Below are 25528 nucleotides of genomic sequence, written 5' to 3'. Positions count from 1 at the left end.
TTTATACTTGTGGGGTTTTCTAATTCTTGGTGTTTTTTGTTACACTTTTTATTTATGATTGTTTTGTACTTGTTTTCTAATGTTCAATGTTTAAATTATTCATTTCCATGTTTTTATTTGATAAAATATTCACAGTTATGGCTATTCATTTGAGTAAGCTTTGGTAATATTCCATAAGTGATGACAAAAATATTCCTATCTTTGTTCATTTTTAAAAGCTAATTACATTTTTCTTTCCTTAAGAGTTTCAAAATAGGGGCGCCTGGGTGGCACAGCGGTTAAGCGTCTGCCTTCAGCTCAGGGCGTGATCCCGGCGTTATGGGATCGAGCCCCACGTCAGGCTCCTCAGCTATGAGCCTGCTTCTTCCTCTCCCACTCTCCCTACTTGTGTTCCCTCTCTCGCTGGCTGTCTCTATCTCTGTCTAATAAATAAATAAAAAATCTTTGAAAAAAAAAAAAAGAGTTTCAAAATAGATGATTTAAAAAAATAAATGTTAGAGAGGTTTTTGCTTAAATATTTTATATTAATGCTTCTGTTTTTTTACTGGAGTATGGTCAGAAGATGATCTGTCTGTGTTTTGTAGAATTTGAGGTTCTGGTTGTGATGTAAATCAATTTGTTAGTTTTCCATTGTTTATGTAAGATATATATTAAATTTTGTACAGTAAAATCATCTTATATGCTATTAATCCTAGTGTTTATCATTAAGATCTTTTGAATTCTCCTTTTCTTTTACTGAATAACATAAAGTCTGATTTAATATAAAACAAGAAAATTTTAATTTGCACAGGCCCCAATATACATTCTTAAATAAAAAATGGAATATTACCAAACTTGATTAGATCACAAATAAAATCCTGAAATTCTATTGAGTAAAACATATAAACTTACCCATTAGAAACCTAATCTTTTTATTTTTAGCATTTTTACTTGCTTTAACTTTTTTTTATATTATTGTGATATTTTGCTTTTCTTTTTGTATCTATGAAGCATTTTAAATCCTTTTATCTCAACCTAGCTGTCTACATTGTTTTAGGTGATTTCCTCTTAGTGTTATCAAAAGAAATGCTTTTCTTTTATCATTTTTGACTCAATTTGAAAATCTTTATCAATAATTTAAATCTTGACTTATATTTTCATGACCCACATTTTTGGTCCTCAGATTGTGTCTTAGTATCTTTTTTTCTAATTCTTCCTTATTGTTTCCTTTTCCCCAGTACTTTCTAAATAAACTGTTTATTGTTTCCTAATCTAGTGGTTTGCACATATAAATTCTGCTTTTTATTCTTCTAATTGTTATATTTGAGAACCTGTTAGAATTTACTACTTCCACCTCAAACTCAGAACATGAAAGACAATTAAATAGATACATATTTTGCATTTAGAAACAACAAAAACAGCAACTTTGTGTTGACCTAATACTGAGAGATTTTGCAAAAAAAAGTAGACAGATGAGAATTCACAGGGTCAACCAAGGTCAATCTCATTAGCTAAGACCACTCCAATAGGCGGCTGACTCCACTTGAATATGTTAATAATGATAACTGTGATAATCAGAATAAAAGACACCCCTCACCTCAAAGATGCCCACATCTTAATTGCCAGAGCCTGTGAATATGCTAGATTACAAGGCAAAGGAGAATTGAAGTAGCAAATAGAATTGCAGCAGAACTTAAAATAAAATAAGGAGATAATTCTAGATTATACAGATTTGCCCTTAAAAATTTTAGGCAGAGTAAAGCAGAAGAAAAAACCAGAGAGATGTCAGGTGAGGAAGGACTTAGCCCAGTATTACTGTTTGAAGATAGAAAGACTGAGGGGGCCAAGAGCAAAAGAATGCAGGTAACCTCTAGAAACTGGAAATAGCAAACAAGCAAATTCTTTCTAAAGCCTTCAAAAACAAAGCAGCCCTCCCAACACCTTCATTTTCGCCTAGTGAGACCCCTTTTAGACTTCAGAACTGTAGAACTCTAAGACAATATATCTACGTTGTTTTAAGCCACTAATTTGTGGTTGTTACAGCAGTCACAGAAAACTAATATACCACTGCACCAGAAAATCAGATACAGATGAAATACTACCAAAAAATAAACTCAGAGGGTAATTGACCCATGAGAAAAAAAATACAAAGAATACAAGTGAATCGTTTTCCAAAGAAATGGAATTAACAAAGGAGTCAGAAAATAACTTCAAAGTAAGTATATTTTACATATGTGGAAATATAAGGTAGAAAATAAGATTCATGAGGAAAAAAATAGATCATTACAAATAAAAGTTAAAAGTTTTTAATACGAAAAATATAATTGTATACTTAAAAAATAGGCTAGCAATTGCACATTGGTAAAAAGCAAATTAGTGAGCTAAATGATCAAGGTAGAGAATTATGTCAAAATACAATAAAAAAACATTAACCAATGAAAATATTAAGCAGAATGGAGTAAAACACTTTATCAATAGTTTCCTTCCAAGAAAGGAAGAAATGTTTTTAATACTAATCTGAAAATAAAATTCAAGATAAGATGTACAAATGAGGTAAGGGCAAGGTAAGGGGGTCAGAAAGAGGAAGGGAAAGAGAAAGGTGGAGAAAAATAATAATAAACTCTTGACCTTTTAAGAAAAACATGTTTAAATTCATGTTTTGAAAATTAAGCATTAACAGCTCAAAGAATAGAAATAGAACGCAAAGCTATTAAAATAGGGACCAAATGAAATTCAGTCTAGTAGAAGATAAGGAAACTTACAGAATGCATGATAGATAAACACACAAAGTAAAATGGTAGACATGAGTAATGGCTAATCATTCTGGCTGTGAATGAGCTACGTTTTCCCTCTTCCCAGAGACTATATAATTGATTCACATATAAAAAATCCCAAACTATTCCACCTAAATTTCTTTTTATTTTCCCTTTTTGTATATTTATGGAAAATTGTGCACAAATAGCCAAGAAAAAATGATGAAAAAGAACAAAACTAAGGTATTTTCTAAGCATATATTTAGATATAATGCAAAGCAATAATAATGAGAATTCTGTGGCTTAGAATAGCAATAGATTAATAAATCAATGAAACAGAATTAAGCAATAAACACACACAAATATGGCACATAATTAAATTTCAAAATAGTGGAAAAAAGGAAAAAATATTTCTTAAATTGTCTGCATATAAGTATCTTTAAATTTTGATTATTAGAAAAATAGTGTGTCTTTGGCTAAAACTTTTGGCAAGAGAACAAGTTTGTTTAAAACAAATGGATCTTAAATAACAGATATGTTCACACTCTTTCAATAATATAACAGTGAGGATAACAGTATGATAATATCATACAACTCAAGTAATAATTTCTTTATTTTCATGATATTGAGTGAATTATGTGGGAGTAACATGATGCTGACAAGAGGCAAAAGTAATGCATAACAATAATAATATTGCTAATTACATTGCTGTAATAAAGACATAACAAAAATGCTACTGGCTCTACTGTAGCATAGCTTGTCCTTAAAGCACTGTAAACAGAGATATTATGGCTATAAAGTATTAGTCTTGATGTATGTCATTATGATGGAGAGCTAGTCTGACAAATACTGGCCCAAGTGAAATATGTTAAATTACTCTTAGATCCATTGCTGTATTGTTTTAATACAGTAGCTCTGTGTCCCAATTTTTATTCATGTAAGTATCAAAGAACACATACGTAAGGAAATTAGATGATTTTACCTCAACATTGTCCCCTATTCTTTACCTTTTTTACTAATATGCCCAAGGTGTGAAAAATTGTTACAGAAGATATCTTAAAAGATCCAGACAAAAATGAGCCCTTCAAAAGATGTCAAAACAATTCTAACCTGGAAATTGCTTTGGGAAACCTTTAAATGCTCCTATACATTGCTGGCAGTCTACAAAAGCTTCTTGATGCATTTTTAATGAACCATATTTATTATCAAGTACAGGATTTCGTATTCTATCAGCAGGGTAGTTGAGTTGGCAATAACAAAAAAACAAGTTTTCTAAAATGATATATAGACTCTCATATTTTAGTATTGTAACTTCAGAAGTCACAGAATATTCGATACGCAGTACTTTTGTCTTATAAAAGCTTTGGCATGGACACATTGTGACTTTTCTATCTACTTAACAAATACACTGGCTTCCTCATCTCTTTCAAATTTTTGAGAATAATTTTTATAAATCTAGATGGAATGAAAATCTTATATGCTTGAGAATACTGTGTGAATGAAAACCAAAATCAAAACCACTTGCCACTAATTAGTTACTCTGCGCAAGTTCTGTTTCCCTGATTCTGACATAGCAATGGGAGAGAATATGACAAATCTTTCACTTGACCATAAAAAAGCACCACAATGAGGTTACTTCTAGGCATTTCCCCTTTCTGTCATTTTTTGTAGTATTTTATTAAGTACAATTCCTTTTAGAGCAGGCCATTCTAATCTCCTCCCAAATCTACATTTACTTCCAACCTCACCCCCAAAGAAAAGTCATCTCACACTTTTCTCCAGAGAGTAACTACAAAGGGTTAAACAAAATCCACTCTGACAATACTAGAAACAGTTCTTTCTCGGTGTGTGTTGGTTCACTGCTCCACAGGGCATAGCAGATGTTGTGTCTGGTAGTAAGAAGGGCCCAGGAGGTGTGGGCTGTCAATCACTTGTTTGTTGTGTGTGTGTGTGTTTTTTTTCCCCTAACTACAGGCTAGCCATGGATGTGAAGCCCAGCTACAGCAATCTGCCTCAGCTGGGGTGTGTGAGGGATCAGTAACCCTTGGCAAAGGTGTCAAGAGCCTCGCTGGAACTGAACCACCCTGCTGACCAGATGCTTAGCAAGTTAACAAGATCACACTGAGCTTTCAGCACTTTTCCAACACAACAATTAACACAACTGGAAAATCACTGCATAGATATTCTGAAAAAGAATCTCACCAAAGTTGCCTTTTATGGAACAGAGGCAAATAAATATACTGGACCACTCTGGGAGGAGGATTATTTTGAAGTTTCAAGTTTGGGCAGGTGCTTTGGCTAAATTGAGATGAAACTGTAAAACAGAACTATTATCAAAAGCATCTTCTCAGTACATTCATTTAAATAATTTCTGAGTACACTAAAATTTTATTTAATTCTGCCCTTACAAACACTAATGTTTTATCTTTGTGGATAACAGAGTCTAACACATTTCCTTAAAAGAGATCAAGAGACTTGGTTTAAGAATACAACATAAATAGGCAAAGTTTTGCAGAAGTGAATGAATCAGCATCTATATAGAGATTATAAGAGCATTTTCAGAAATTACTCAGTAAACAACATTTAGATATCTATAATTTTTTTAAATCAAGCAATCAAATTACTTGATTAGAACAAAAATCTCCCCTTTAAAAGACTGCATATCAAATTGCTATATTTTCTGACCCGAATATATTTTGGGTTTGTTTTTTTCAATTATATTACCTTAAGATTTTTCCCTATGCCTTCATTCATAACGCCATTAGATAGCAATTATATACTTTCTCTAGAAAAATAGATTATATGATGTTTCTAGAAAAATACACCATATGCAGGAAAACATGAATATTAGCTTTAAACAATTTAATGTTGTTTGTCTTTGCTTTGAAATTCAATAATGCTATCAGCCTGTAAGACCTCTTAGAGCTGAGCATTTCACACAGTGAAAGCTGCTTTCTGTTACAAAAGCACAGCAGCTGTGGCTCCCGCAGATACCCTTAAAGACAGATATAATAAAACACTGGGAGGGAGTAGGTCGACACAGGAGCATGAAATGGACGAGATGAAGCCCCTTTGTCACAGCCAAACAGGCTATAAAGTTACTATAGTAACATACAGTATTAAACTCCAGGTGGATTGACTTAATCTTCCTTAAACAAAAAATAAAGGTTAACAAAAACCAAACCAATAATGATGACAATCACTCTCCCCAAATATTTTTCAAGAAGTTGTTATTTCTGGTTGAGTCTGGATAGATAAGGAGCAGGGTACACCAGTTCATGTTCTGATTGGAAGAGATAATCCCGGAAGTTCAGGGTGAGGAGGAAGAAATGCAGTTTTAAAATATTTTAAATAAAGGCAATGACTTGAGTAGCAAGAAAGTCAAAGTGACCACGAAAGAACAATCAGATTACATAGATTCTCAAGCCCAGTTTATTCTGCTGTCGCCACATTTTTGTCAAATGGTGGGATTTTAAGCACTAATACCTCTGGTACTAAATTCATTGATAATTTGGTAGCCTTTCCTAACTTTGATGGAAGAGTTTTAGGCTCTATCTGCTTTAGTCTACATTCTCAGGAAAAATAATGACTTACGTTATATATTATATAAGGTGCAATGACTATGAAATAAGAGCTAGGGACCGGTCTGCGGAACTTGAGACAAGAAAGTAAAAAAAAAAAAAAAAAAACTAAAACAAGGAAATGAAAAAAATCACAAATTGAAGTCTAATTTTAAAGTTTCATAAAGGAAGTCAACCTAAGTATTTAGAAGACATAATAACATCTCGGAGTAGATGTGAAGTCCTGCTTACTCCTCATATACTGCTTACTGTTACTATTTAGCTGTGATCACCTCCTGTTTCATCTATAAACCACTTCTATAGGCTAAACCTCACACACTTTCGATTCTACCCAAACTACCCCACACACATAACACACAATCTTATTCTGCTTTGTTTAGTAGACACCCAGTTTTTGTGGCTCTCTTTTCAAATGTTACATTTCACGTCTTCGATGTAGATGAAAACTTGCAGTGATAAATAAACCTTAACAGGCAGATGTTTGCATTTCGGATTAATCCAATGATCACTTGAATTGCTCTTTATGAATACTGCTCTAATGATCTGAAAGAGTTAAGAGACTTTCTCCGAACCTTAATTTATGCCATGGAGTTAGGCACCAGGGCAGGCTGGACTCAATATGAATATTTTTAGTAGGATTTAGCTAACAGTGTGAGACATACCTTTCATGGATTTGGTTTGGGTAAACAACCTTTGTCTAGACAGCCCAAATGTCACAGGTATCGGTGCTCATTTTAAGTGGTAACTTCTATGCAAATAATTGCAAAGTTGCATTTTGTTCTTCGTACTGATTTTTATGAAATAAGGTTTCTGACTGTATCGAAAGCTGTATCAAGTGGCAGTTTTAGTCACAGACCTCCTTTCTGGTCACTCTTATTTGACCACATGAGAACAATTAGGTTTAGATTACAGTCCTAGATTTATGATGTGATTGCTAAGGGCTGTTTAAAATTCCTAGTACTATTAAGATATCTAGAAGGGATGTGGAAAGGAGGAGCTGAGGGATGGCAGACTGCTGGGAAAGCAAAGAGCACAATTAGAGTTAAGAGATGCAGAACTACAGTCCTAGTAGAAAGGGGGTAAGAACACTTATTTATTGTAAGTAAAGATATGCATTCATTAAACTTTGACATACTCATGCATATAAGAAATATGAAATTTTGAGAACCAGAACAGAGCTATATTATTTTTAACAGCTGAATTAAGCTTATCAACTCCCTTGTAACTTACAACTAAAGATATTTGATATTAAATGTTTTCTTTTATTGATTTAAACACCGTATGGCCTTTATTAGATATGCTTAGATTCACTGATAAAGCATTTACTATTTATCTTATTATGTTGTTGAAGAATCATAAGAATGGAGAAAAATAACCAGTCCTTGACATGTGGAGGCATTCAAACTAGCATATGGACTCTGATATGAGAATCACAAATGTAATTCACATCTACTGAGAGGTCTAACATTTTGAGCATTGCACGAAACTGTCCATACGAATGGCTTAATGCACCCTCAAATTTGACTCATTTTGTAATAGGTGCTTCATACTTGTTTTGAGTTTTTCATAAATTCTAAAATTCTAGAAGAGAAAAATATATAATTTATTTATTCCTTTTCTACAAAATAGTAAATTCAAATTTCATATAGGTTGAAAAAACAATTTCAAATTCCTAACAGTAAATTCTGACAAATCCAATTCTGTAATGTGATAGAAATAATAAAAATGAGAGTAAGATCACCTCTTTTCAGGCATATAATTTAATTCTAAGGAGAAATGCACTTAAAATTTTAGTATAGGATAAAGTTTTAGCTTGTAAATAAACACGTTCTATTATTTATGCATGCAACTTTGCATTCTTCAGTATTTTAATTTTAAGGAAAGTCGTCATCTGAAGTTGCAATTATTGTACTGGTTGAGTACATCAGAGCCCTTCTCCCCCCAAATAAAACAAAATATAAGGGATACGGGGTCCACAGCAACTATCATTACTTTGAATGTTGCCTTAGATGAGAATGGGTCACTGATGTCCCTTTGTATACTGCATAACCTATTATTTCTTTTTTCCTTTTTTTCCCTTTCAGTATGCAGTCTGCATTTAACCAAAGGGCTGGGGTTCAAACCAGTAATTAAAAACCCAGGGCTCTAATAACTTTGACAAATATTGTGGATTTGCTCCATTGTATAAGTTGCTTACAGAGAAAGAAAAAATTAATGGATTTTTAAAAGATAAATTAGTTTAATTCATAAAAATTCACATAATGGGTAATAGTTCAGACAGCGCATTTCTGCCATCTTCATTCAAAGAAGCAAACAAGGAAGGGAGAGGAGGCAACAAGTCATGTTTTTAGTGCTATCAGCTGGAAAGTGTGTCAGACTCCTAAAATTGCTGTAATTTTCACCTCAGGCATTCCAAAGCACTCAGCAAATGATCCAGGATGCAATCCACAACAATCTGTAAACTCCAGCACCCTCCTCACAAGCCCTGCAGGATGCCTCAAACTCCCCCGGACTCTACTGGCATCTTCAACAGCTTGGCTCTTATCTCACTGAGCATTCCATCAGAATAACAGAGTCACCCTCATCTGATTCCCTATTGGGATAGGAAAGAAGAATCAGAAACAAATGACAAAAGCCATTAGGACAAATGACATCCAGAACAACGTGTTAATGACCCTGTAGATGGCACCCCAAGTTCCATAACTTCAAAAGCAACGATGTGAACTGGCGGTTCTAGGCAGCTAAAGAGCAAAGAGAATCTTCACGTGGGCCCATGTGTGCTCTGTGCGACGGAGATCTTATGAGCATACAGAGAGAATGTTCAAATCAGCTTCACTTCTGTACTAATAACATCTAAGAAAGCCAATGACAACCACTCTGCTTTTCTTTCTCCAGAAACTACGCCTCTCCAAAGACTGCTGCCACACTTTAAGTATATCCACCTCGCAACGTTCATAAATCTCATAATGATGGCAGTTGTGGCTATCGTCACATTAGTTTTTTTTCTTATCTCCCCAAATAGAAATGGCGTTTGCAATGATCTCTGCATAAATATTGAGCCAAATTCACTCAGTGAGCAAGTCATTTCCTAGATATTTTGAATAGCTGCATTAACATTTGTCTTAATGGAATGGATGGAGATACTCTAATGTCGAAAACTTTTTCATGAAATTTTGTTAACTTATTTGTTATTGACTTTCAGTGCCAGACTCTTCCATTTTTTAATCTTCTCTCAAAATGTGAAGATTTTACAATAAGTATAAGCCATCTTAACGGTGATCACATTCACAGGGGACACTAAGGGTTTCTCCTCTTTGAGTCATTGAGTCTCTACTTCAGAGTTTGCCTTTAATGGATAGTAAATATTAATGATACAAAAATTCTCCAAAAATACATGAAAATAGGAGGGTAATAATTTCTGAATGGAATCCGAGACCCCAATTGCTTAGCTATGTTTGAACTGTATAAAATCAATTATCTTGAATATTACATGTAATTTATAATATATTAATAGTTTGTTAGGATGTGAGCCCCCTGGGGACAGGGACTGTGTCTGCTTTGTTCATTCCTTCATCTTCAGTGATTGAAATAGTGTCCGGCACATAATAGATATTTGGTGTTTATTGAATAAGTAAGCAAATGATGAAATTATTGAATTTGACATAATTTTCTGTAGCTGCCTAAATATATGGAAAAGAACATTTTATTACATGTTTCAAAAGATTTAAATAAACTGAAATCCACTTTAGAAAGCAGGTTTAAACGCTTACTCCTCCTTAAGGAGTGTAGAATTCATAGTGAGGGTACACAGAGTTTGTTATCCTTATTTGTTATAAGTTAATGCTCTCTCTTTGAATGTATGTCACAAAGTGAGTGTCCAAGGAAAATTCAGAGGAAAAAACTGTTTTCAAAAACCATATTTACTTGCAAAAGCAAAACATTTACAAGGGAGTCTTCTGAAATACTGTCTCCTTGAGCACAGTTTGAAACAGATGTGCAAAGGGAAACAAACACCCAAATGCAAGGTTACCAAGGTGGAAGAAAAACAGTTGTTTTCTCCATGGAGCACTGGGTGTTATACGCAAACAATGAATCATGGAACGCTACATCAAAAACTAATGATGGACTGTATGGTGACTAACAAAAAAATTAAAAAATTAAAAAACAGTTGTTTTCTCAAATGATTATCATATTTTCAAGAGTCTTAACCTATCTGTAGGTGTCAGTACTGCAAAGTCAGGATTAATTTTGTTAGCTGGGAAGTTGGCCACTTTGGGGAAAGGACTAAAGTCTATTGATTTAGAGGACTAGTGCTAGACAGAGGTTCCTATTTTGTTTGTTTTACTTTATCCCGTCATACGAAGGTGTTTGTTTTTGTTTGTTTGTTTGTTTGTTTGCTTGTTTTTATGCTTTGCTTTCATTCCAACTAAGCTATGCTATGCTGAGTCATAGTGAAGGCCGGACAAGATGTCAATTTTCCTTTTTCACTGGAGTTTTTGTGATCAGGAAATAAATTATTCAAAATATATTTGCTGTAGGCTCATAGAAGTGTATCTAGACTATTTGTGTGCAATGTCCTGGATGTTCAAATCAGTCTGCCTGAGCCAAATTCTTTGGGCCAACAAAAATAAACTAGGGATGCTTGAGTTTTGCTGTCTAGCAGTCACCTAGGAAACATCTCAGTACCCTGGAAATTTCGAGTCCACCTGACCTGACCTCTCTATTATATTACTTTATATTCTTGTATTATCTGTATTATAAAATGTATAGAAATAAATATTATAATAGTTATAAATTAATGTATCACTTTTTAGTTATGATTGCTATTACAATACTCAACTTGAAATTATATTTTATTATTTGGTCCCTCAAGAAAAGGTTTTAAGAAGTACCTGCCCTAGTTCAAGGCTCATATCACCTGCTCAACAAGTGTTTGTTAAATGAGCAAAATTTTATAGAATGTTTATAATAGAAGCTTACTATAGTAGAAACTTCCAGAAGATAGGGTTATTTCAAGGAATTTAACAGGAATACTTACCCAAGGATGTTCCTCTACATAGAATTTTCACCATTCAAGATAATTGACTGACAATATAGCCCAGAGTAAGGGAACCCTACTAATCTGATACTAGGAATTTCCATTGAGGTAATGGCAAGCCTTCAGAAAGAACTAGAAAACCAAACAAAGGAAGGAATGTGCATTACAGAGCATTTTCATGCTCAGAGGGAACTGTGTCACACCCCTGGATTTAGCCTTCATAGAGACATTTGAAAACAGAATTCTCCTGGAATGTTTCCTGTAAAATATAACTAAAGTTGTCTTCTTTGCTTTGTCACCAATTTGTAACAAATAATTCTTTATGCAGAAGAAAGTGAGGGGTAAGTGGATGGGTATAGGAATGGAGCCTTGGGATGATTAAATTTGTTTAAAAAAACCAAATACCACATCAGCCAGTGAATTTATCACAAGCTTTTTTCTGAGCTTTTAACATTACAAAAGCTATCAAGTGTTTGGACAAAGTTGGCTGAAAGGCAAATAAGATCACTAAAAGAAACTGTATCTTAATGCATACGGAAAGGAAAATTCCTGTTTTTGTGAAGAGAACCAGCTATCCTTTCAAATAGGCCAGAGTACCTGGGTTGTAAAGGTCAGAAATTTCATTGTCATACCAAGAGTGATAATGGAAACTCATGGAGGCAATTTTTGGTCATCACACTGATTGAGGCACATTTGGCATTTCATTGAGTACAAGGTATGGAAGCTAGATATCACGCAAAAAATAGCCCCGAGTCCTGCACAATTTTTTAGGTACTTATAAAGGTGTGAATGGTGCCTAGAACATAAATCAATTTTTTAAAGAAACCCAAGCTGTTATTTGTATAATTTTAACATAATAGGAACTTGCCAGAATTGGGCCATTATATAAAATGATGGAAGTATGCCCTTTATTTATTCCAGACTGATAAAAGTTATTTACCATTTAACAACATACTTCATACTAAGGCAATGCTACTCATACTTGCATTGCTGCTATAACACAGCCGAACGAGTCTACCTTTCGTAGCTATTGCTTTCCACACATAGGAGCAAATGACCACAAACCACTGATATAGCCTTACAGAAATGTAACTTAAAGAAATACAGAAAGGACTCTCAGCATAGCTGAAATAGCATGTTATCATATACTTCTTAATCTATATTCCAATAAGGACACAGCAATGGGAGAGCATGCTCCCAGAGTACAGTATATTGTAGTTCCTGGTGCTCTGATGGTTTCACCAGAAAGACTCTGGCTCTTCTCTGCCTTTTTGCTATTGTGTCCCCTCCAGCACTTCTCTTTTCTAGCTACTCTTCTGGAGCAGAGTTGAGACTCTTGTTCCGTCTTCATTGCCTGTCAACTTTCCTCCTCTAGCAATTTACATAAGCTGCTCTCACTGCTCCATATCCAAGGGCAGGAAATCCTCCAAGAGGAAGACTGAATTAATGGCCAACTGAGTCTTCAGTAGAACCATTCTGAATATATGTTGCTTAAGTTGGCATGGGTTCGAAAGAAAAAATGTGCCAGTCAAAATATTAACTCCCAACACACTGAATGCAATTAAAGTTTCCAGATTTTTAAGAAACATTTTCTAGTCTTTCATTGTATTGTCTGTGTCATGCAATATAACAATGCATGTAAATTACTGAGCACAGGACCTAGTACAAAGCAAAAGCTTTGTTATTATTCTTATTATTATCAACTATCTCTTGTGGCTCATCTAGATATTCAAGATAAAAGCACCCTGCAACTTCATGCCAGGAAGGAATTGTTCCTGCAATTGTCATAGGGAAATGAAAGTTGTTTTAGAAGAGTGTAGTTTTTGTAGGTTTTACTCATGAGTGGTTGTGATTATAAAATGGCGATCAAAAATATGTACGTGGGGCGCCTTGGTGGTTCAGTCGGTTAAGGATCTGCCTTCAGCTCAGGTCATGATCCCAAAGTCCTGGGATTGAGTGTGTGTTGGGCTCCCTGCTCAGCAGGGAGTCTGCTTCTCCCACTCCCTGTACCCCTCCTCCTCTTCATGTTCTCTCTCTCAAATAAATAAATAAAATCTTTTTAAAAAAACCTACATACATGTTTTAGGTAGTATTAGCTTCTTTAATTCTTTTTTTTAAGATTTATTTATTTATTTGAGAGAGAGACAGAGTGTGCGCACAGGCATGAGTGGGGGCAGAGGCACAGGGAAAGGAAGAAGGAGCGAGAGATTATCTCAAGCAGACTCCCTGCTCAGGGAGTCAACTTGGGGCTAGATCTCAGGACCCTGAGATCATGACCTGAGCTGAAATCAAGAGTAGGATGCTTAACCGACTGAGTCACCTAGGTGCCCCATAGCTTAATTCTTAACATAAATTTTTAATTCTCTCCTCTGTAAATGAAAAGCCTAAGAAGTTTTCAAAGCACCCAAACTTGTTTCTAAATTGTATATATGGACTAAATGATAAAGATATATAAGGAACAATGTGGAAGAAATGCAAATTCTAATGTGATGAGTTTTTATCTTAGAGTGTTCGGTTTTGGTTTTGATTTGTGTCTTAATTTATAATATGGTTCAGAGACTTGGCCAATATTTTTCTTTGCTTTTTGCAATAGTCAGGCTTCTTGGTGACAAATGGCCCTGACTAACAAAGCATTTGTTAGCATCAGCAATGGGTGACTTAAAGTTCTCTTTTACATTAATGTAACACAGGACACACAATATAATTAGGACTACTTGTTAGCCTAATCACTGTGCACAAGATAGACTTTTCTTTATTGAAACATCTTTGGTGAGACCTTTAGTTGATCTTTAAACTTAATATACATCTAATTTATTGTGAGATTTCTCAGAGATAATTGAAGTGATTTCAAGATATTCCCAATCAAAATTCTTTCTGGATAAGAGTATCAGTTACATCTGGAACTATCCATGGCCAGATGTGGCCCAGTATTGTGCACAGGGGCGCACGAAGACTCAGAATTTGGGGGTCACCCTTTTTAGGGAGGCTGACATCACTCAAGGATGAACAGATCATTGCCTCCTTGACTACAAGCTATTGCAACAAAGTGAAGCTCGGGGATTGCTGAAAGGGAGTTGTGGGAAAGCACAATAAACAAATAAGCAAAATTTCCTATATCTTGCTGAGAATCTGACAAATGGAGTCAATGATTTTCAAGGTCTCTGCAGGCCCCAAAAGTCTGTAATTGTGTTTTCGAATTCTTGGAATTTTGGAATTCTTGGAAATTTCCCATGTCAAAAAATGGCATTGCTAATATGCTTTTAAAAGAAGACTGGCTAATGACTGGTGATAAACACATGGAAAATTGTCTTTTACCTATAGATAACTTCCCCAAAGGATAAACATATATTGAAAGAAAATTTGCTCATCAATTCAAACATCTAAACTGCATTTGGGGGAAAAATTTTCCCTTTTAAATAAAGACAAAGATATAATTGGGATTATTTCCTCAGAATGCTATTTAACTATTTTTGACCAATGACAGTATTTGAATACTATGTTATATTTTTCCTTCACTTATAGCAAAATTAAATTTAAGTTTCAATCCATTTTTTATCAGATTCATTTCCCTTTTGTAAGAGTTAGGAGCAGTTCTATCAAGCAGTTTTAGAAATGAAGATGTCCTTAAGAATTGTATACATTTGCCACGGGATAAACATTAATTTTTTAATCGGCATCCATGTTGTGTGGATGATATCTGCCAAATTTTCTATAGTTTTTGAACATTTAAAAATGTATAATGTAAAGATAGTGGTCTTTATGGCCAACATATTAACGGTTCATTTAATAATGACAATAACTTAAAATCTTGATACACTTTATAAGTTAACAAATCACTTTTATATTTGTAATATCACTTTAAAAATTTGTTACCTTAAGAAACGGATTTTTCCTCAAATTAATAAGATTCTTATGTCAAGAAAACTGCCAATTTTCTGAATCCAATTCAGGATTTTTTTCTAAATGCATTGAATTATTTAGAACAAGTCAATTTTAAATTAAATAGAAAACCCTCCAGAATGAATCACACTTTCTCTCCTTCTACATATTAAACTTTTGCCCTTTTCGAAGACTACTTCCACCATTAAAAATATGTCTTATGTGGAATGTCTTTTGGTATCAGGGCAGGAGAAGATTTTTGTAAAACTTTTTACCAGATTAATGACGTTTGTTTAAAAAAAAATAGATAAAATAAAATGAACCTGGTCACTACTAGCTTAAGCTTCTTGTTTTCAGTTTAGCATAATGCACACAGATCAAAAAGAAAATTATAATAAATCAGCCGTAGAAGTACGCTCTTTAAGAATTCTAAGTTCGAGTGTTAGTAGATTACGCCTATTCTGTAACATTTAACAACAAAAACATTGTGCAGCATTCTGTTGATTATGCCAAAGCAAGTGTTTTGAGAAATCACTGGCGTTTTCATATCTTTAGAGCCTGCCCTATTTGTGGGAAGGGGAAAACAAGAAAGAAAACATTTGCAGAAAAGCCACTTTTGTAATATCTGAGACAACACCATTCTTATTTCACTGGGATTTTATTTCATTCTTGTAGGCTTAACATCTCACTGCATGAACAAAGAAAATATCATGTGAAAAGGGCTTCAGGCTAGCTACTTCCAAAAGGATTCAACCTTCCAAGTGCTATCAATATCATCCATACACCCACACAGTTAGCACTTTTGAATACATTTACTGAAAACCATTAATAAAGCAACAATCTTAGTCTGGTTCTTAACCATGTGTCACAGTGAAATAAGTTCATGTAAATCTGTGAACTGCACGACAATGATCAAATTAACAGTCATTTCAAGAAAAAATGTCCCTCAGGCTGAAAAATAATTAGTAGTCTCTCACTATCTTTTCCTCCTAATAAAAATCACGATATTATTGTTGACTGTGCTAATAAAACACCTCCCGTGACCCTGATGCAGCTTGATGTAAAATGTAAGGACTGTTCTATTGTGCAGTCTCACACATGTTTTATTAAACATTTCCATTTGGCTCTTCATCTGGGAACACAAGGGCCCACGGAAGCTGAAGAACTTTTGTCACCGTGTAATGTAACTCTCACTTGTTTATTGCTGCAGTTAATAAAACACCCACTTTGAAATTCATTATCTTTGAAATTTAACTTTTAACTGCATAAACTGAATATTCAGAGTTTGGGATATGAACCGGAACAAGAGCAAGGGACAGAGAAAGCAAACGGGGGAAATCCATTTACTGGGTAAAAAGCAGCCCCAGGTTGACACATATGTTGCCATAAACATCAAGTCTGGGATTCTGATTTTTAGAAAAACATGATATTGAGGAAGTCATAATGGTCACAGGTTGTTCAACGTATTTTCCTTTTGGTTATTTATATCCACTCCACAACTGCTTCTTGAATGCTACTGTACAAAACCGTATTGCAGGTTTACGAGAAAGACATATAAACCCTGTCCTCAAGGAGCTTATAAAAAAGATGACAGATTGGGTTTTGGAGCCAAAGTGGATGATGAGCTAATGTTGGTTAGTGATGCTTCCAAAATACAAATTGAGGATGAAATGTCAATTATCTTTAAAAAACAAAGTAAAACACAGAAACCTGACAAAGTCAGTGAACTACTAACTCAGAACATTGAGCAGCGCCCGTATATTGATATCAGAATCCCAGAGAAACCTGGTTTCAGAAATGAACACAATTCAGCAAAGATTTTTGAACATGGCAATGTGAGCCAGATACAGCCTTTTCCCTCAAGTAGCCTGGAGTCCAGTGAAAGAAAATCATGACCATAACTAATTAAAATACAAGCCAGGATGTGGAGAGTTGTTCCAGTGACTCTACAGCAGAATATTTTGATTATACTTTTGTAAATTCTTAGAATTAAACCTTTGAAGTCATGAGTAATACACACATTCCTCGGAAAAAACTGAGCATTTCAGGCACACTTATAATTTTAAGGTAGTTTCTAATTTTCAAATATTATTAGAAAACATATATGCTAACAACAGATGGTGAGCAATCGGAAAGAGGAAAGAAATATTTAGCTTACAGAAAATATTATAAGAGTATATGAGAAAAAAATTTGCAAACGCAAAGGAAGTTTTGTTTTGCTTAATTTTCATGGAAGGGGCATCACAGTATTCCTCTAAACTCCCTTTTCTCAAAGTGTGCTCCATGAAACACTCTGTTGAAAAATATTTTGAAGGTCCAGAAAGTCTGGAAATATCCGGCTGTGCGAGGCCAAATAACTTTAAGACTTCAGTATGATCACATGGATTGTGAATCTCTAAGACAGAATGTTCTTTTCATAGAGCATCTCAAGGGACTGCAGTTCCACAGAACAAAACTTGGGCACGGCTGCTCATGATGGTAGATGAGAACACATGCAAACTCACAGGTCCCATTCCTGCAACGTGGGGTCCTCTCAGGTTTGGATTTTGAACACACTCTCCAGGTGATTTCAATGTAACTTGCTGGCATCAGACCTTGGAGTGATATTTGAGAGTCTCCAACACTAAAATTAAGACTTTACATTTAGATGTTATAGGTGAATAAAAGTTCACAAATACTGCTTTCAATATGATGGTAGAAATTAAAACATTGTTTCAGAAAACCTCTCAGTGGACAGAAGAAAATAAGTGTTTTTCAAAACTATCCTCTGTTGGAAGAGGGAAAATTTTTCATTACTTGGGTTATGCCCTCCTTTACATCGTAACAATGTTAACAGTTGGGAGACAATGGGGAAGGAATTCCTGAATATTAGGGTTCAAGAGATCTGGCTGGTTACTAGAGAAATTACAATCTACGCTGCTCACTGCTTCTTTCAGCATGGGCTTTTAAAATTTTATTTATTTATTCTTAAAAAGCAAAATTACCTACTTCCCTTCCTTTCCTGGGCTCTAAGTACACCGTTCTTATTAAAGTGAAACAAGGGGAGGGGAGATGTGCCATTGCTTTAGAGATAACAAGCTGCTTGGTGTCCAAATACTGAACATTCCATCCTATGTCACTTTCACTTTATAAGATACACAAGCTGTTTTGATAAACTATTTCCACTCTTTGAGCTTTGCAACTTAAGGTCCAGCCGGGAAGAAGCCCACAAAGGTGATAAAGAAAAGCAGATGGAACTGTCAGAGAAGGCCAAAGGCAAGAAGCAAAAGAAAAAAATGTGTATTTTCTGGAAAAGTCAAGTCCATAAATTAAATTGTTTTCATCTTCCTCTCTCCCAAAAGATGTGATTTGTGTGACCAGTGTCGTCCATAGCACGTAAGATGGTATTCACACTGATCTTTCTGAAAGATCAAGACTAATGCCACCACTATTAGGATGATTTTATCAAGGAATTGTGGGGGAAATAAGTGCCATTGACTTAACAACTAGTCAGAGTTTTCCACTCTACTTCTTACATTCTTTATTTACAAACATGGACAAAACTATAACCTCTGTTCAGGGGTATTTTGTCCTTAAGAATCAGGGTAAGTTAGAGTTAAGGATAAATCGTTACAACACAAAATCTGGTATCTCACCTCATTTCTTAAAATGATCTATAATGGTTTTTTAAAGATGTATGTTTTTAACCTGTTCTTTAACTTATAAAAAGTATTTTGGTGATGCACATTTCTAAACCAATATACATCAGGGAACTAATGTTTATAAACTTTTTAAAATAAACTTTTGTTTATAAAAGTGTACGTATCAAACAAAAAATCTGGCTCATGGTAGCAAGTGATGGATGGATGAATGAATGAAGCCAGCTGATACACACAAATACAATTCCTCCCTCGATTATTCAAGTTCTAGCTGTGAGTATCACCTTGGTTTGCCACTATGATGCACCATGTTTAAATTATGCAAATATGCAGTCTTGTTGTTGTTTCATTAGTCTGCCTATATAGCAAATCATCCCCAGTCTTCGTGGCTTAAAGCAACATTTAGTATCATCTCTCACATGTCTGTGAATGAAGTGAACACAGAAAAATCAGGATGATTTTTCAATTGGGCTTTCTCATGGGGTTGTAAACAAATGGTGAGTGGTGCTGGTGTTACCTGAAGGCTTGATTGGGCTAAACATCCAAGATGGTGGTGGGTTCCTTCTCGATGTCACATGCGAGCTCAGCTAGAGCTACTGACCAGAGCATCAACACGTAGCCTCTCCATGTAGCGTCTTACAGATTCGTGGAGGAAGCATCATCAGTGCAAGCATACCAAGCAACCCGGGGGAAACTGCAAAGCTTCTTATGCCCTAGTTTGAAAATCCCAGGACCTCACTTTGTAGCATTCTATAGAAAAAGGCAAGTCACTAAGTCCAGGCAAGTTTCAAGAAGAGGGGAACCAGATTCCATCTTCTGATGTGGGAAGCAGAAATTGATGGTATTTAGCTTTGACTATCACAGCTTTTTAGTGGCTCTTCTCTCTTCAAAGATACAATCATGTCTCAAAGTTAAAGTGAGAAATTTCAGTGAAAGCACTTTTCCCTTTTGATATAAAGAGGCCCAACGCCATTCCAACTGTTGCCAGATTTACCTGCTCTTGAGGCAGCAGAAAAGTAACAAAACCCACGAATGGAACTTACATCATTTCAACTGAGTGTAAATATTGCCAATAGTTTTATGCCCTGCCATAGATGTGGCAAGTATGGCAAACATTTAATAAACTATAAAACAAGAAAATAGTTTCCTTTGCTTTACCTAGAGTAACAGACTGCTCAACAAAGTGGATGAGGAATCAGATTTCTTATTTCAATTACATCTCCGTGGAGCAAATATTAATAATCCTATTTTGCAAATGAAGCTCAAAAGGCCAAGTGATTTTTTTTTTTTGCTTTAAATTGCACAATTAATGAGTAGTAAAACTGAGATTCCAGCCCAGAGACTGTGCTTTTTTCACGACGCATGCTGCTTCAATGAAAAGCGAATAGACACCGTGAAAACTTGCGGAGAAATTGGAGGTGAAAGAAGAGAGGGAAGGCGAGAATAAGGTGCAGTAGGAGCCCGGGATCGCTGTGCTGAGAAACTTTTGTTTTGCACTTAGTTGTTCCAACAAGTATTTTCTACAACTCTATATAGCCGGGATGATGGTCTTATAGCAACCACAGTCTGGGAAAAAGTAAAAAAGAAAACAAAAGTGTAGATGTGGGGAGCGGAGGAAAAGAGAATAATGTCGTGGAGGTCATGGAACCAGCCGCCGGGATGAGGCGCGGAGTGGCCGGAGATGGTGTGTGGGAAATACATTGACAAGTGAGGAACAATGAGATACATGGAGAGATGGGAGAGGTGACCCCTTCCCTCCCTCGGCGCTCCCACCCCTGCTGCTGAATAGCCTTTTGGGCCTGTATAGAGCTTGAGGAAGACTGAGAAAGAAAGGATGAGAACATCCATGCTGCCGGCTGCATGGCACTCTGATTTTTTTTTTTTTCTCTTTCCACTGTTTGAAAACAAAACAAAACAAAACAGCATGCCCATAGCAAAATGAATTAATTGAAAATTTCAGTAACAGCAAGGAAATATAATGCAACAAATGAAATACACTACTTCCCAATTATTTGGTATTTTGTTTCTATTCCTGAATTATATTTGTAGTTCGATCTTAAAAAGAGGGCAAATAGTATAAGCAGCAGCTACTTTGACTCATTTCATTTTTCTAAATAGTATATAATTGTTTTAGAATGGGGTTAATTTTTTTTCCTAAAGAAAGCGCTCTGACAAACAAAATTATGAAAAAGAAGGGAATATAATGAAAGTGTTTAAACATCCCTTGTTATACTGTTTTTCTTTTCAACTGATTTATATATGTTGCTAGTCGGAAGACTAATCAAGGCAAAATACCATCCAGAAAACTGAAGATCTCAGCAAAGCCTTCCTCCCCCCAAATCAGGCCAAATAAACTTTCCTGTTACATAGTTTTGAATAAATTGATTTGTATCTTCTAGGGGTTAAGTGGTCTCAAATTATTTTTGATAGCATTGATGTACATTTCAATTCACAAGAGAAAATCGCATAGTTAAAAGGATACCAAACTTAATGCCATTCTTTATCTGTTTCTAATTCTTATCTACGCATTCATCTATAGCCATCCCAGCCTTTTATGAATAATAATTTCTTACTATTTTATGATCCATGTTTTCTCCTGCAAAATGCAGAAAAGTAATTAAGCCAAATTGAAACAATTATAGAAATACACTATTCAATAACTGAGTTGCCAAAAAAGTTTTACTGTACCCTAAGGAGGCAAAAAAAAAAAAAATGCCTATACAGCAGTAATATCATTCCACATGTTACATTTATTCCTGCAAGCCAGCCAAGCTCAAATTAATTGTACTGACTAAACTTTTCTTCTTGGAGAAAATTAAAGATATGCTGTTGTCAACACTTGAGCACAACCTTGCCGACACTTAAACGCAGAGAAGGGTGTGACATCCTGCCCCGGCTGCCTTGCGCTAATTAATCACTCTGGTATTTAGGACCATTCAAGCAGACAAATTAATGGGGAATAATTAGTGTATCTTTGTTCCAGCTCAGCTTTGCACACCAGACACTCTCGGGGAGAGAGGGGAGTTTGCAGAGCGTGAGCCATTAGCACGTGCATAGTTTCACTTCTGTTCAGCAAGTTCTTCTGAGATTAAGAGAAAGGCCAAATTAGCAGACGTGTGACTGGGGTTAGGACACCCTTCTGGAAAGAAAGCCCTCTGTTTGGGTATCAGCTTTCAGAAGCAAGTTGTGAATCCAGATACTGAATTTCATGAAATACAATTAAAGCTCAGGGGAAAAATAATTTCAGAAACCCAAAAGAAGTCTTTTCAAAAGTATAGTGAACACACTTATTTTTCTTTATATTATTTATATGTATTTTTGTATCAAGAGGTAAATTCAACCCTCAGAAATTTCACATTTTTCCTTATTGTTGCCTTTTGCGCATTTCTATTTAAAATGGATTTTTATCAACAAATAGTATTTATAAATTTTGTAATTAAATAGTGCAGACCATTTAACCGCCCTGCAATTAGTGAGGACTCTCTTCAGATACTCCATGGCCATAAAACTTAATTTGCTTCTTCTGATAGGAATCAGAGTAGAAAATTCAGAAAAAGTTTACATATACAGTCAGTATGACCAGCACAGTGCTGATGACATTTTGTCCCATTTTATACTGCTGACTGGCTTCAAAATGCACGTTGACTGAGTAAAGGCACCATTTCTTAATATACTTAAAAACTAAAAATTAGATGTTAACATTTACTAGATTGAGAAACTTTCATGATTTTTATCTCAGTACAAATATAGCGGAGAGAAAACCAACTGATTCATCAGAGTTCAGATTCTCCTGGGTTAAATTTACCAACTTTACTTTAATACATAGCTTTCCTCCCTTGCCAGACAAAAACATCCGAGTTTTCCACAAATAATACTTTGAATACCAGTTTTTATTCTGGTGCTAAACTATTTTTGAGCTTTTTACGAGTAACAGTTTGCTATATAAAGAACTTATCTAAACACACTGCAAATAATTGTGTGAAAATATGTATATACATTCACATAATCACACTTATTTTAATACCACATGTGTGAGGGATCTTTAATTACTTTTTTCATTTTTCTGAGATTTTTCTAAGGGAGGCCTTTGATTACCTAAAGTATGTTTGCTGTGTTCAATGACTGTTTTCTACATTTATCCCCTAACTCTGCAGCTCTGTCCCTTAACAGTCAAGGCAAGGGTGACTGGGTAGCAGCACAGAGAATATTCCTGCAAATTCCACACCCACTGTGGGAAGGTTTAGAATCCCTGATCCCCTCATTCTCAGAGAGCAAGGGAACCACATGGAAGGGCAGGCCCCAGAGGGTCAGGGGCTGAGGCAAAGGGAGACTGCACAATGAGAAGACAGACCGCATTATGGATCAGGTTATCAATCCTTTGTAAGGAAATTCCTCCACCCAGAAATACAAAGATGAAATGACTGTGGGTCATCTGTGAGTGGGTTTAGTCCCATCAGTAGCACATCACATAATGTAGTGTAAAAGAGAAATTTCCTCAGCTGGGATATGCCACCATTTGGGATATTGTTTTACCACATCTACCGTCTAGGTTTTACAAAAACACGATATCGTTAGGCATAATGTTCTTGAATTTGTGCTGGTGGAGAGGGGAGAAAAAAAAGCCAATCACAAAACCACACATTCTGCAATTTCTTAAAGGCGAGAAATGAATCTCTCTTCAGTCTCCTCTGAGATACTAAATTACTGCCTACGATAAGCCCAGATGCCATTAGAAAGGCTTCCATCCTGGGAGTGGGTCCTCCTAGATCTTTGAAGGTGCCTAATCCTCATTAAAGGCAAACCCTGGGCGTAGGAGGGGCTGCGCTGGCATCAAGGCACCTGGCGAAGACTAAAAGCGCGGGCCCCATGTGCGGCTGCCGCTGAGCAGCAGAATGTAATTTAGTCGCACCAGCGGGAGCAGGGGTCAATGATTTTATATTAATGGGGATCACGACAGTTCTAAGCTGTGGCGTGCTTTGAAATAAGTGTTGTACAAGGCGGCAAAGAGAGCTCGGCTGAGGAAATGAGCTGTGTCACTGTCTCCTCATGCCTTGCAGCAAGCACTGCAGTGTTTTAGTTGCTTCAGACTCTGTACCATCCTAATATTTTATAAACAGCAATTACCTATTTCGCTTTGAAAAACTCAAAGTGGTGCTGCTAAAGATGAGAAAATTCCTTTCTAATCCAAATAGGGGCCACGTGTGTGGCCAGTGAATGCACTATGGATGGGATGTTCAGAGATGAGAAGTAACTTATGTTAATAAGTCTACATGTGTTATGGGTAGTTGTTGTGCTGTTACTGAAAGACGATATTTCATTACCATACCTGGACATGTTATCAGAGCGTCCGCACCTAAAACAAAAGAAATGGAGAGGCAGTTACAGGCGACAATTTTCAATTGTGCTCAGTGTTGGATCTTTGCAGTCGAAAGTACTATTATCAGAACTCATTCAAAATTTCTGTAAAATATAAAATTATTCTCAAACACATTTTCAGGAATACCATGTTTAGACTTCACATTAAATTTTCAGCAGATCACTATTAACTTTTTTCCAATTAATAATTGGCTCTAAGGGGCAAGAAATTCTTTTTGTCAGCATCTCTGCGAGTATGCTAAAGCCGCAAAATAAGAGGTCTTCCAGACCTCAGGGATGGCCGGATGAGAAAGGGTGTGGGGCACCTGGTGGCTCAGTTGTTAAGTGTCTGCCTTCAGCTCAGGACGTGATCCCAGGGTCCTGGGATGGAGCCCCGCATCGGGCTCCCTGCTCCACTGGGAGCCTGCTTCTTCCTCTCCCACTCCCCCTGCTTGTGTTCCCTCTCTCGCTGTCTCTCTGTCATATAAATAAATAAAATCTTTAAAAAAAAAAAAAAAGGAGCATTGTATGTGGAAAACAACAGAAGTGTAACAAGGAAAGTGGTTTAGATTTTCCAAATTTTCCAAATTTCTTTTGAAGCAAACGGGTCAGAGCTACCTGAGCCAATAGGGAGAAACATATCAGCTGTTCCAAACATGACCGATTAGGGGAACTCTTTCGTTAGGTGGATACCAGCTATCCAAGAGTTAGAAAAATATTCAGCGGTAAAAAGGTGGATGCATTGATCAGAAAAATAAAGGCTATTTTCATAAATTTCCACTCAGTAAAACAATTAATTTCCAGTATTTCTCTCATGTGCAAGAAGAGTCCTGCCTGGTCTTTGGGATAAGTGAACTGCTAGTGGAGAACAAAGTGGAACCGCTGAACATTGAATAACACATCATATGAAAAATACTTTCTATAAAACAAAATCTAAGCTTGACTAGCCTCTTTAAGATGTGGTTTCAAAACATGATCTACGAAACAATAGTGCCATGCCAGATGTTCTATGCAAAAGCTCACATATATTGAGACATATATATAAAGATTCTACAGTTAGATATGTTTAGGAAACACTGCATTCTGTAAGGTTTGTTTTTTTCATATTCCTGAAGAACATTAGCATGTTAAAGGCTCTGAGAAGTCCTGAAATAGAGACTCTCTTTAGTTTCCTTTAGACTTTTATCTATCCAACTAATTTTATTATTACATTCCTCCCCCACCCCTGTCCTGCAAACCTATTAATATCCCCTTTTCTGAAACACATTTTGGGACATGCAGTATTAGAGTTCACTGAGCTGGTGA

The 25528-nt window shown here is 35.7% G+C and overlaps 1 protein-coding gene across 2 annotated transcripts in view; it reads right to left on the bottom strand.

Moving 5' to 3' along the window:
* The window catches only part of LOC117804235, an 852227-nt gene that overhangs the window by 30290 nt on the left and 796409 nt on the right, over positions 1 to 25528 (bottom strand). Inside the window, exons 9-10 of one of the 2 annotated variants that reach the window (XM_034670866.1) lie at positions 24195 to 24221; positions 15854 to 17853 (exon numbers count right to left, since the gene is read on the bottom strand). The gene's annotated coding sequence lies outside the window, so the exon portion shown is untranslated. Of the gene's footprint in view, positions 1 to 15853; positions 17854 to 24194; positions 24222 to 25528 lie in introns of those variants that run through there. The other variant, XM_034670865.1, reaches the window with a different exon arrangement.

This window comes from Ailuropoda melanoleuca, chromosome 10, assembly GCF_002007445.2.
Source record: "Ailuropoda melanoleuca isolate Jingjing chromosome 10, ASM200744v2, whole genome shotgun sequence".
NCBI lineage: Eukaryota > Metazoa > Chordata > Mammalia > Carnivora > Ursidae > Ailuropoda > Ailuropoda melanoleuca.
Note: the sequence above shows the minus strand (reverse complement) of the source record. Positions and strands in the feature narration are given on the sequence as shown.